The sequence below is a fragment of the Peromyscus leucopus genome, chromosome 8b (genome assembly GCF_004664715.2).
Source record: "Peromyscus leucopus breed LL Stock chromosome 8b, UCI_PerLeu_2.1, whole genome shotgun sequence".
NCBI classification, from domain to species: Eukaryota; Metazoa; Chordata; class Mammalia; order Rodentia; family Cricetidae; genus Peromyscus; species Peromyscus leucopus.
Window position 1 is genome coordinate 92561143 of NC_051086.1, and position 11166 is coordinate 92572308.

Here is an 11166-nt window from a genome sequence, read left to right on the forward strand (position 1 = left end):
ATGTGTGCGTGTGCGTGTGTCTGCTTGTGCACATGCTAAGATGTAGATTTTCTGCTGCAGGCCACAGGAATATATCATAAGAACTCAGTTGGCTATGGCAAAGTCGCTACCTGGAGGGATCAGGGATTTCCTCCAGAGGAAGCCAAATCCCAAGGAGTTTTTGGTGTTACTCGGCTTGTTATATATCAGCTGTATTTGGTTATGAAAATCATGTGTGCCTTCATAGTTTTCCCAATTGACTTTTCCCTAAGAAGGGCTAACAATGTAGACTGATCACTCTCTGGACATACACATTCCAGGTATTTGGAGAACTGCCTCAGGAAAGGCTTTCTCTGGAATCTCTGGAGTACCCTTGGCCACTTTCAAGGACTAGCAGTAATAACAGTCCACATGCAAGTCTCCTGATTTAAGACAAATTCCACAAGGAGACACCACCTAGGTCAGCTGGATGTTCAGTAATAGCTTTACACAATTTAGCTCAGACTCTCCCTTCTTACAGCCTTACTGACTTTATAGACCTCTAACTCCTTACCTAACCACTTCTAGGAATATTTAGATAACCTTCTGCGCTGACAGCTATGCTCAGCCAGAACCCCAGTTCAAGCCTGCCTGTAATTATCACCATTGGCAGCATCCAGCCAGGTCCATCCCCAGATGGAGGAAAGTAAGCTTAACTTCCTCCTTTCCCAAACCTTACCTCTAGTTCCAGATCTCCCTTTAACTATCACCAGAGGCATCTAGCTGTACACAGGTTGCCTAGCGACTGAGCACACTTTCCCCCACCCTGCAGAAAAAAACAGCAGATAGCTTGGACAAATAGGAGCCACAGGAAAAAAGAAGACAGTTTATTTTCTCCCATTGACCTAGCAACGTATAGATTCTTAACATTTTCTACTAATCACATTTAAGATTATAGTTGAGCTCGTAAGATTCCCTCTTCTTAGATGTTACCCGAATTTAGCCTTTAGTTAATTCATTTCTCCATTGGTCACTTCCATTTGCGGTTGCAAATGATAATTAATGGTTATTGCCTCCCTATGTGATTCTTATCACGCCTCCGTTTGACCCTGGAAGCCTGGCTTTGCACTGCCAAGGGATTACTGCTTGTAAGTGTATATTAACCAGGACTTCCAGGGCACAGGAGGACAGAGAAGAGAAAAGAGAATGGAAGAACTAGATGGGTAAGAACTTGAGAGGAACAAACTGAGACGGGGAAGAACTAGATTGAAGGGCTAGAAGAGAGTACTAGAGGAATGAGATGGAAGATGAGAAAGAGTCAGATGGGAAAGCCCTAGCTGGGTAAGAACAAGGTGAAAAGAATCTAGATGAGGCAGAATTAAGACGAGAGAATTATGATAGAACTTAAGAGGGAACAGTAGATAAACAGAGAGAAATCAGGCAAGAAAGGAGCTAGACATGAGAACAGAACTGAAGCTGTGTATAAAGGATGTTATGCCAGAGGAATTAAAGCAAGTGAACTATAGAGCTCGGTGTGCTGAGATTCTATTTCCTGAAAATAGTCCTCGCCGTTAGTAGTTCTCTGTCCTGAGCCCCTGGGATGTATAATGTGAAGGCTGGTCCTTATAATATTATATAAGAATTTTCAAGAGTCAGGTTCTCTCCTTTCTCCATGCCAGGATCATTTTCAAGCTCAATACAGATGATACTTAAGAAAGAAAATATAAATGTAAGTCCTGGAAAGTAAATGCCAGACAGAAAGTGATACCACAGAACAGGTTGGATGACACCAAGGCTTTACTGGGAGGGACTAAGGGAGGCTTCTGCAGAGCTGGGAAGATAATGTTAAGCAACCAGGAAAAGAGGATAGCAAGACAGAAGAATGAGTACATTAGAAAAGCTGTGATCACAGTCTAAGGGAAGTGTACCCTTGGAAGAAACATGAGAAAACTCTCATACGTGTTTGTATGTTCGATTATATAGAGGGCATGTGATCATTTTCCAAGGTTGAGGCGGTGGTGGTAAGTTACCTTTCCCAGAGGTCAAGAGCAGATAAAGGCAGAGGAAATTAGGGCAAAGGTGACTGCATCTTACTGAGCAGACTCACAAGATGGCAGCGACATGCTAGGTGCTACCAAGGTGTGATAATGGAGTTTGCAGCAGAAACCAAGGAACTTGGCTTTGTCACATGATTCTATGGTGGGAGAGTTAGAAACAGGAAGGCTGTCAGCATCTGGACATACAGGAAGGGTGGTAGGGCAGCTAGGGAGGCAGCATGAGTGGTCTGACCATAGGCAAGCCTGGAGCAGGCCTGGCAGGAGTTGAATCCATAGCTCTGGGATGACGGCAGGGTTTTGTGGACAGGGGGCAGCAGGGAATGGTGCCACAGCCGGGCTGACAAGGGGGGGCAGCAGTCACAGGTCATCATGTGGACAGTGGGGAGAGGGGTCTTTTTCACAGGTGTTTTCCAGGGTGTGACTTTTTGTTTTTTAAAGTCTGGACCTTCTGAATGTCAGGTCTCCAAAGTCTGGACCCATCAGCAGGGCTTTTCTCAGTTGTTGCTTACATTAATTTCCATATTCATTTTGGACATTGACAAGGACGAGGTTGTTCCTCAAATTCAAATGTCATGAACAGATTAAGAAAGCTTAATCTGTTCCTAGGAACATTTTTTTTTTTAAAAAATTTTGGATAAAAGGAAGATGGTTACATCATCAGCATCCTTCCTGCCACAGTCCTCATTTGGTTATCTGAAAGGTCAGGGTAGTGGTCACTCCACAGCTTGATCTCTCGGGAAGTGTCTCTGATGAGAGCCATCACGCTGCTGTCACAGCGAAAGGCTGGCTCCACACCTGGTGTCAAGGGTGTCCGGGCACCACTTTGGCTCAAGGTTACCAGGCACCTGTCTCTGCAGCAGGTCTTCCCCCTTTCACATCCCAGGTCTGCCACAGGCACTCAGAGACTGTTGGGCACTATGTGTTCCTCGTAGAGAAGGGGTGAAGTGGGGTACAGGAAGCCCCCAGGTGGACAGTCATCATGTCTGCTGCATCACACTGAGCAGGGTGTGAGACTTTCCGCCATGAATGAGGAAAGCTGTGGGCCAGCCGAGATGATAGTTGCTCTAGTTCTGACTGTTCACGAGTCAGATGTGTCAGGTGAATCACAAACTGCTCCCTCCTTCCCTCTCCTCTCCTCTCCCCTCCTTCCCCTCCTCCCTTCCCCTCTCTCGCCCATCCCCTCCTCTCCTCCCCTCTTTCTTCTCCTGCTCCCCTCATCCCTTCTCTCCCTTCCCCTCTCCCCTCCCTCTCCTCCCCACTCCCCTCTTCTCCCTCCCTCTCCCCTTCTTCCCTCCCTTCCCCTCCTCTTCTCCCCTCCCCTTCCCTCCCCTCTCCTTCTCTTTCCCTCCCCTCCTCTTCTCTCCTTCCCTCCCCTCTCCTTTCTCTTCCCCCTTCTCTCACTTTGCATCCCTCTGCTTCTTTGTTTTACTGTGCAGCTCAGACTGGCCTAGAACACCTGATCCTCCTGCCTCAGTCTCCCAAGGGCTGGGTATTATAGCTGTATAGGACTACAGTTCTCTCCTCTCTCTCTCTCTCTCTCTCTCTCTCTCTCTCTCTCTCTCTCTCTCTCTCTCTCCCTCTCTCTCTCTCCTTTCTACCTCTCCCTCCTCTCTTATTAATAGTATCTCAACATATTTAATGGTAATTTATATAGTCATATCCATAAATGATGTTTTATCTACTTGACAGTAATTTGTTTAATTACAAATTATTCTTGCCTTAGTATATTGTAAGGCATTTTTGTATGATATGCAGGATATACTTATATTCTCCATATATGAGGGAAATTTCCTGATATTCAAAAATTAAATATTATTTTTATGTATATTTTCCCACTGGACTAATATAATTTTTATCTTCCTGATTTGCTAAATTATTCTATCTTGAAAACATGTTGATGATTTTAAAACCCTTTTATATGCAAATACCTGTGATTATTCTGCCTTTTTCAGTCAGTGCAATGAAAACCGTTGATGAATCCTAAAGTATTAGAGCAACTTTGCATTTCCGGTAATAGTGTAAGAGGGTGGTGGTCATACGCCCATGGAACTGAATTTGGTATGCTTAAATTCTGTTTAGGATGGACACTGATCTGGGCTTCCACTATTCAGCCCTCCTGTTCTTCCTATACTGCATCTGCCTTCTCTAATGAAGTCAGTTCTGAGGCTGCCAAGATTCTCCACCCTTTTATGACCCTACTTGGATTTGCCATGCCTCTGCATTGATTTTTCTACAGAATCTCATGCCCGTGTGTGGCACCATTGATTCTGTTGCACAGGTTGGCTTGGGGAAGAGCAGTTATCTTTTCAGTAAGAATGTTAGATCGACCCATGGGCCCTGTTGTGGAACATACGCTATGGGAGAAATTTTAAGGAGAAACTTGTGGCCGAATTGTTGAGCCTCACTTTGTATTATGAACAAAAGCAACAGAGTACAGAACAAGTTTATGAAACCAGTACTGGGGATTTCTACAATATTACCAGAGAACATGAATAAAGAAATGTGTTTGGGGTTGACATTCACTCCTCTGGGACACTGTCATTGCAACCACAAAGAGGCCCAGTCCAGCCTCCTTGAGGACAGGACCACAGCAGAAAGCGACCTGGCCTTCTTCAGTGTCACCGCCCACCCATTGGAGGAATCCGCAGAACTTTCTGCATGCAGCTGTGTGGAAGGACCTGGGGTTACCGAAGTAAGATGAAGCCAAGGACTCACCGAATTGTGAAAAATGATAAATGGCATATATTGGAAGCCATTAAGTTTTAGGGTGGTTCGTTATGTGGCAATAGACAGATGATCAGCTTACTAAAAGGTTGATTTATTTAATTACTCAAAAAAAAAAAAAAAGAAATGTGTTTAACTTTTAACTCAAATTAAGAGAAAAATAATTTACTTTAGGCATATTTAAACTTCAGTTAAACTCACCAGTTCTCACTGAAGAGAACTTGGGAGAAAAGCATGCTCTGCAATCACATTCAAGAAGCAGATTTCCGTCCCCATGCCTTGTTATTACTTGCCCTTTCCCCATTCTCCTTAGCTCCCTCCACCTCTCACGCTGGCTTCCTGTGCCTCCTCTCCTGCTTCAGGCCACATACACTCCAATGTCATCTCTGTTTTCTTCTCTCCTTCCCATGAGATCTCTGCTTCCAACACAGTCCCCTTTCTACTTTTGTGCCCTCCTAGACATGTATATACACAAATAAATTTAATGATAGATTTCATCTATGAGAGGAAAAAATGCAGTGTTTGACTTTGTGAGTCTGGCTTATTTCACTTAATTGATCTCCAGTTCTATTGATCTCCTGGAAATTTCATTCTTTCCGGATGAAAAAAATTCCATTGTGCATAATGTGTTTTAGTCACACTGCTAACCCTCTCTTTCTTCTCCCTCACTCCTGCTAACCCCCTTCTTCTCCCCAACTAGCTTCTTATTTTAGTTTTCAGAGGAACCCCATATTGATTTCCACAGTGGCTGGACCAGTTTGCTTTCCTACCAGTGGTGTATAAATGCTCATCCCTCCCCATATCCTCAGCAACGTTTGTTGTTGTTTCTGGAAAAGAAGTTACTAGCAAAGAACTAATCCCAAGAACCGACAAATGGGATTACAGGAATTGTAAAAGCTTTGCAGCAAAGGAGTTCATCAGGAGAGTAAAGAGAGACCCTACAGAATGTGAAAAACCTTTGCCAACCATCCACCAGATATGGCATGAATATCTAGAATGCATAACTCTAGATATCAGAATATTGAATTTCTCATGGCATTAATAATAGCCACAGTCAAGATACTGGAACAACTGAAATGTCCATTAGGAAATGAATGGGTGAAAACTGTGGTAGGGTCTGGAGGGATGGCTCAGGTTAAGACCAGTGACTACTGTCCCAGTATTACTTTAGGGGAAGCAAAGATCTCAGATTTAGAATATGACTTAATGAAGGACACACAGTTAGGGAATGTGTATCCACGAGCACCAAGGAAAGACGAGTGCCTCAGAGTAGCTCAGAGCTCGTAACAGAGTAGATGGTGAATGAACACTATCGGTGATGTGCTGGTGGTTACCAAAGAGGTAAGAAGTGGGCTTGTATAGGTGCGACAAGTCAGTTGCCAGCAAGAGTTTGTGCAGATATTAGTTCTTTGAGAATTTCATCATCATCATCATCATCATCATCACCTTTATCATCATCAGCAGCAGCAGCAACAGCAGGGCTAGTGGCAGGGTGTGCTGCAGCAAATAATCATGCAGGCTGGTTCTCAGCAGGTGGTCCTGCAGCAGGAGGTTGGCAGCAGTTGCTCTGGTAACAGGGTGTGCAGTTACTGGGAGTGCAGCATGGTTGGCAGCAGATAGATCCTCAGCAGCTGGGCTGGCAGCAGCTGCTCACACAGCTGGGCCTCCAGCAGGTGGTCCTGCAGCAGGTGGTCCTGCAGCAGGTGGGCTGGCAGCAAGGGGAGCAGCAGGACTGGGTCATGGTGTTTGACGTGGAAGGCTGGGCTCCTGTTCACTGGTCAGCTTTCCAGAAGACAATGACTTATTTCTGTGCAGGTCTTTTATATATCAGGTCTTTATAGTCTGGACCAATCAGCAGGTCTTTCCTTGTTTTTGTAATATTTCACATTCGGTTTGAAGTTATCAAAGTAAACATTGCTGGATTCCTGGTCTCCGGGCTTGGACTTGCCTCTACTGAATGTGCCTCCACATGGGAGGCTTTGCCTTCTTGTGGGAGGGAGTGGGGGATGGGTTGGGAGTGGAGGCTGAGGGGCTGGAGGAGGGAAGAGGGGGATCTTTGATTGGTGTGTAAAACGAATGAAAAAATTTTCTTAATAAAAAGAAAAATGAAAAAATCCACGAGAGAAGAAACTAGACTGTGAAGCTCATTAATACCATTTTGTGTGTTTTATTTTCTAAACAGGAAGCTCCTGAGTTTAAACTGTAATGGCTAAAGAAATAAATGAATTAAATACAGGCTTAGATTTGACACTGATGTTTCTACCAATCAACCTAATACAACATTTAGTTTCAGGTCAATATTATTAATCATATATATTATTTCTTTGTCTAGTATACATATCTATTTATGTACCAGTTACAGTGTTCCTTGCTGATGATACAAAAAAGGAAATAAAAATAATAATTAAAAAAAAGAGAACACTGCTCTCTCAATGTTATGAAGTTTTTCAAAGCAAAGATCTTAACTGAGAGCAACTCATAAGAAACCTTTGCAGGCAGAAGGAAGCTGAACCTACCATCAGCAGCAGCTTGATTAGATCATCAATTGATCATGTAATCACGCCTGGAACCCTGGGAGACTCAGGGTAGTTGTCCTTTCAAAGATTTGTTCCATTGGCTCTAATTATATTGGGAAGAGACTGCTTGGTGGTTCTCGGAGATGGACTGAATGACTAGTTCATTGTTTACTCACAGAAGCCTGACTCCACAGGCCAGTCCAGGCATTTTTTCTGTAACAGCTCCTCCACCTGGGTGTTCCAGATGCCTTAAAGACATTTGAGGTGAGGGACTGGTGATGTAGCTCAGGTGGAAGGATGCTTGCTTAGGGTGTATGAAGCCCTGATTTAAATCCCTACCACTACATTAGCCAGGCTTGGTGGCACATGCCCATAATCTCATCACTTGGGAGTTGGAGATGGAGGATCAGAAGTTCAAGGTCACCCTCAGATACATAGGGAGTTTGAGATCAGGTTGGGCTATATGAGATTCTGCCTAGAAAAACAAAAGACAATCTGGGAAGATGTCCAGTACAATGCTACAGTGCTACTACATTCATAGTAGAACACAGCTAGACAGAGCAGGTGGACTAAAGCAGCAGGATACACTGGAGGGAAGAGAGTATTCACAGATGTAGTGATGGTTTATTGTCATTTCCCAGGTCTGAGGTCGTACTAGGATAAACATACAGGACTTGAACTGTTGCTGATCTGAAAAAAAACCAGGATCCAGACAAATACAGTCCTAATCTGTAGAGAAGTGTCTCTAATGTTCTGCCTGTCTGAGTTTCATTATTTGTTTAACCATTCTCTTTTCTTTTTTTCAAGGGAGAAATGTGTTGTTGTTGAACCTGACTTAACTGAGACATTAACTGTTTTACTTAGGTCTGTCAATCACCTTAAGTGAGCATAATTAATTTCCAATCCAAGAGAACATCATGAAGTGAACACAATCATGTTGCTGCTATGGCTAGAGTGGGAAATAGAAATTAACTTCAACCTCTACCAAACACATACTCTCATCCCCTGGAAAGGAACTGATGTCTATGTGATCTCTTTTGTTTTCAATAACTCTCTTCCAACTGACTTTAATTTTGGAGGTCATCAACTTTGGAGGCTGTGCTAAGCAATGTTGTTAGGTGCTCACCAATTTTGCTCTAGACAACACCCATGCTATGTGATAATAGCAGGTCCTGATGATAGTAGTTGCCTGAGATGTTTTGTAAGAATCTGGAAGACAGATTCATCTAACTCAATGGGGTTGAAACCATTGATACTTCAACTGAGACTGTGGACATTTCCAGTGGGTGACTTCTTTGAGGTTGGAGGGTGGAAAAGCACACTGACAGGCTATCTCTTCACCTGTGTCCCAGACAAGCCATGGTGTTCAATCGTATATGTACAAATTGTGGATTGGTTCACTTCTCATCTACCCACTATGCCCAAGCCACACTTCACTCTGTTTCTCTATCACATCAATATCCCTGGACTGTATCCCTAAGCAGGTAGATTTGAGACATGCTTCCTATCTCTTTGTTTAAATGCTTTGTGAGTTAACCCTTTCTCTTCTGCAGAGCTCCTCCTTTGAGTGAAAGGTATGCTGTGTGATATGTGGTGCTGATTTACAATGCTAACAGCAGATGGATCTCTGTGAGTTTGAGGTTGGCCTAGTATACAGAGCTGATTCTAGGACCAGTCAAGGCTACACAGAGAAACCCTGTCTTGAAAAACAACAAAACAAAACCGGAAAACTCAATGTTTTAGAATTCATATATATATATATATATATTCTGATATACCACCCATTCCACCCCCAACCTCTTCCAGACTCCTTCACTGTGTCTCCCTCCAAACTTCATGTCTTCTTTTTGGCCCAGTGATGAGTCAAATCAGTACTGTCCATATGCACATGGGTGTAGGGCAGTAGTTCTCAGCCTTCCTAATGCCGCAACCCTTTAATACAGTTTCTCATGTTGTAGTGATCCCCAACGATGAAAGTATTTTCATTGCTACTACGTTCTGTAATTTTGCTACTGTTATGAATCATAATGTAAGTATCTAATACGCAGAAAATATATTACACAGCCTCAAAGAGGTCATGACCCATAGATTGAGAACTGTCAGTGTAGGGCTATCCACCGGAGTGTGGGCCATTTCCCTCAAAAATCTTGAAAGAACCTTTAAATTCCTTACCCCGACAGTCTTCAGAGTTCAAAGCACCTCAGTTAGGGACAGAGCTTTTTACCTCTCCTCATATTATGGAATTACGACTACGTTGATTTTATGCAGGTCTTGGGTAGGCAATCACAGCTCCTGTGAGTTCATGAGTGCAATGTTCTCATCATGTCCAAGGCATGGTTTCACAATGATCTTTCCCAATCCTTCAAAGCTAATAAAGAAGAAACCTACAGTGAAAACTATAAAACACCAAAGAAAGAAATTAAATATGCTAAGAGATGGAACAGACTCTCACGATCATGGATTGGTAGGAATAAAATTGTGAAAATGATCACAATCCCAAAAGCAGTCCATAGATCCCAGTGCAAACCCCCACGAAAATTTCAGCACAATTCTTCACACAAATTGAAAAAAATAATCCTAAAATTTATATCAAAGCACAAAAGACCCCGAATAGCCCAGACAATCTTGGACAATAAAAACAGTGTTGTAAGCATCTCCAGTCCTGATTTCAAGTTATACTACAGACTATAGTAATAAAAATGTCCTGGTATTATGCACCAAAAGAGACACATTGATTAGTGGAATAGAATTAAGGACCCAGATAAAAGCCTATGATCCTAAAATTTCTAACACTCAATTAAAAAAAAAATAGTTCTTTGAGCTCAAGTATATTTTTTGCTGATTTTTCAGATTGTGTTTCAGTCACAACATTTCTCCTTTCCATTCCCCCCTCCAAAGTTCCAATATACCCCCTCCCTACTCTTCTTCAAATTCATGCTCTCCTTTTTGACACATGATTTTTGACAAAAATGCTGAAAATGCACATTGGAGGAAAGACAGCATTTTTAACAAATGGTACTTGTAAATTAGATCCTTCTCCCCCCTACCTCACCCACACACAAAAAACCCAAATGCATTGATCTTTTGTAACATGCTTTTAGTTTAAAATTTGAGATATTTGATTATTGTATCTTTTTTTAGTGAACATGGTTAAACACTGAGGCATGTTCAAATGTTAGACAAATATTGCCTTACTGAAATCAATTTGGTTTGGTTATAATTTGTGTATGTTACACTGGATTTGACTCATGGATACCTTATTTGGAGACATATTGAATATATATATATATTATATATATATATATATATATTCCTAAATATAAATTTCCATTCTTCCTGTTTTTACCTCATTTCCTCTAGCTCATCTAATTGAGTCAGTCTTGAATTTATCTAGATTCCCCACCACCTCAGAACACAATTTGGCTTTGCTTTGTCTCCTTATATTTATTTTATTTTATTTTATTTTATTTTATTTTATTTTATTTTATTTTATTTTATTTTATGTGTATGAGTGCTTTGTGTGCATGCATGTCTCTGTGTTACTTGTGTACCTGGTGCCCAAGAGGCCAGAAGAAGGTGTTGGATCTCCTGGAACTAGAGTTACAGACAGTTGTGAGCTGCCATGTGAAGGCTGGAAATCAAACCCAGGTCCTCAAGAAGAACAGCCAGTGCTTCTAACCACTGAACTGTCTCTCCAGCCCTCCCCACTTTGATTTACTTAAGACTTCTCATGCCTGTAGAAAACACTTCAGTGATTCAGAGCTGGTATGGAGCTTCTCTCTGTACATACTCTATGGGGGATTCCAGAAAGCAACATGTGGCCAAGTTACTGATCTATTGTCTATATTTGGAACAAAGAAGACAAAGTATCAGCCAATTGTATGGAACTAACAATAGCCATTTATGTAATA